Source organism: Babylonia areolata, chromosome 27 (genome assembly GCF_041734735.1).
Source record: "Babylonia areolata isolate BAREFJ2019XMU chromosome 27, ASM4173473v1, whole genome shotgun sequence".
NCBI lineage: Eukaryota > Metazoa > Mollusca > Gastropoda > Neogastropoda > Buccinidae > Babylonia > Babylonia areolata.
Window position 1 is genome coordinate 26267225 of NC_134902.1, and position 2500 is coordinate 26269724.

General features: G+C 43.0%; 1 protein-coding gene across 1 annotated transcript in view; it reads right to left on the reverse strand.

Annotated features, from left to right (window-relative positions):
- LOC143301247 (uncharacterized) overlaps positions 1-2365 on the reverse strand; it is a 17276-nt gene extending 14911 nt beyond the window's left edge. The window contains exon 1 of the mRNA XM_076615386.1: positions 2268-2365. The gene's annotated coding sequence lies outside the window, so the exon portion shown is untranslated. The remainder of the gene's footprint in view (positions 1-2267) is intronic.
- Positions 2366-2500: the final 135 nt, after the last annotated feature.

Below are 2500 nucleotides of genomic sequence, written 5' to 3' on the forward strand. Positions count from 1 at the left end.
CATTAGCAAACAAGTATAAATACAGATAACAAAACATGATCATATTCATTTCACGAAGTAGTGATTTCTCTATGTTTGAAAACCTTATACAAAAACAAAGAAAAAATCACGAACGTCCTTACTATTGTTTGACGACATTAGTAGACTTAATTCAAACACAGAGTGGTGTTTGTACTATTTTGGTTTTATAAACATTTCACGAATAGTTCTTTGTGCCGGGCAACAAAGGACACAATGTACCTCATTTTCTTGGGATTCATTACACAAATGACAGACTAAATCATTTGCACAAAACCTTTTGTTCCTTGAGCGATGCGTTGTAAATTCAGATATTCCTAATCTAAAGTTCCGCTGTTATAAATTTCCTATCTATATCTAGTCGCAGATTTTTTTTTTTTTTTTAAATCATGTATACTGCAGAACGTTCTATACATATCAAATGTAATGCTGGTGTGAATGTGATTATACCAAGTTTGTCATCTACAATCGATCAGCCTTTGGCGTAAAACAGATACAAAACCATAAACACTACCAACGCCCTGTTCCATTCCACCAAATCCATATTCAAACAAACGTTAGTTACCCAGTTTTTCCTTCCCTTATTATCTAAATCATACAACATTATATAAGTCTTAAAGGGTGTTCTGTTATCTTCCATTCGCACAAATTTAAACCAGTAGCTCATACAGTTCACAGCAGAGTATATATATATATATATATATATATGTGTGTGTGTGTGTGTGTGTGTGTGTGTGTGTGTGTGTGTGTGTGTGTGTGTTGGATAGAGAAGAGAGAGGGAGAGAAGACGGGAGAGAGATGAGAGAGAAGGAGAGAGAAGGAGAAGATGAGAGAGGGAAGAGAGAGAGAGAAGAGGGGAAAGAAAGAAAGAGGAGAAAGAAGAGAGAGAGGGAGAGAGAGAGAAGACGGGAGAAAGAAGAGAGAAAAGAAAGGAGAGATAAAAGAGAGGAGAGAGAGAAAGAAGAGGGGAGTGAGAAGAAAGAAAAGAGGAGAGAGAGAAGAGAGAGAGAAGAGGGGACAGAGAGAAGAGGGGACAGAGAAGGGAGAGAGGGAGAGAGAGAAGAGGGGAGAGAGAGGGAGAGAGAGAAAAGGGGAGACAGAGGGAGAGAGAGAAGAGGGGAGAGAGAAGGGAGAGAGAGAGAAGAGGGGAGTGAGAAGAGAAAAAAGAGGGAAGAGGGGAGAGAGAGCGAAAAGAGGGAAAAGAGGGGAGAAAGAAGGGAGAGAGAGAGAGAGGAGGGAAAGAGGGGGGAGGGAAGAGAAAGAGAGAGAAGACGGAAAAGAGGGGATAGAGAATGGAGAGAGGGAGAATATGGGAGAGAGAAGAGAGAGAGAGAAGAGGGGAATGGGAAGAAAAAAAGAGGGGAGAAAGAAGAGAGACCGAAAAGAGTGGAAAGAGGGGAGAAAGAAGGGAGAGAGGGAGAAGAGGGAAGAGAGAAGAGGGGAGAGAGAGAAGAGAGAGAAGAGAAAGAGAGAGAGAAGACGGAAAAGAGGGGAGAGAGAAGGGAGAGAGAGAGAGAAGAGGGGAAAGAGACGGGAGGGAGAGAGAGAGATGAGGGAGGAGAGAAGGAACTGAGAGAGGAGGGGAGAGAGAAGAGAGAAAAGAGGGGAGAGAGAAGAGAGAGGGAGAAGAGGAAGGGGGGTTGTGACAGTTTTGTGTTGACGCGCTAGAGCATTTATATGGTTTGACAGTCCTGATATGACCCTGTGCGGTTGGCTGGACATAAGCGCCAAGAACAAGAACAAGACATTCAAAGATATATGCACTTACATCGACAGATACACAGACGTTTTGTTGAACAGATGCATTGAGAATAACTGTCAACAATGTACAAGTAATTAATAAATAGTAAAGAGTGGTAACTCTCTCCATAAACAAGGTACATAACTTTAGGTCAATGCCGCTGCTTACGCTGCCGATTCAGCTAGCACACAGGAAGTGTCTGGATTTGATCCAACATTCCCTTTATTTACCAGAGGAAGCGTCTGGGTTTGTTCCAATGTAGCTTTTATTTACCTACTGTGTGCTAGCTGAATCGGTATCGTAAGCAGCATTGTACCATGTTTATGGAGAGAGTTACCACTCTTTACTATTTGTTAATCATTTGATCCCTTAACCTCGTTGTTTATCAATGTACAAATAAGATTAATAGAAATACACGGAAGACCGAGCCACACAGACAACACAAGCTGACACACAAGACACACAGATACAAACAAACACAGACACACAGACAGACAGACAGACTCACCACCACTGCCAACCAAGACTCAGCCCTCACACACTGCAGTCGCCCAGAGCATCCACTTCCTCGCTGCCCCTCTCAGAGACGGCAACCAGCAACTACACAACGAAGTGGATAGGAGTTACACTTCTTGTCTGGCTGTTGTACACATCGGAAGCCTCTTCAGTGCATGTCCTGTACCGGGGGGAAGTGAACGAATCCGGTGGGAGGTCAGTGAAAAACTGGTGTCGATTATGCGA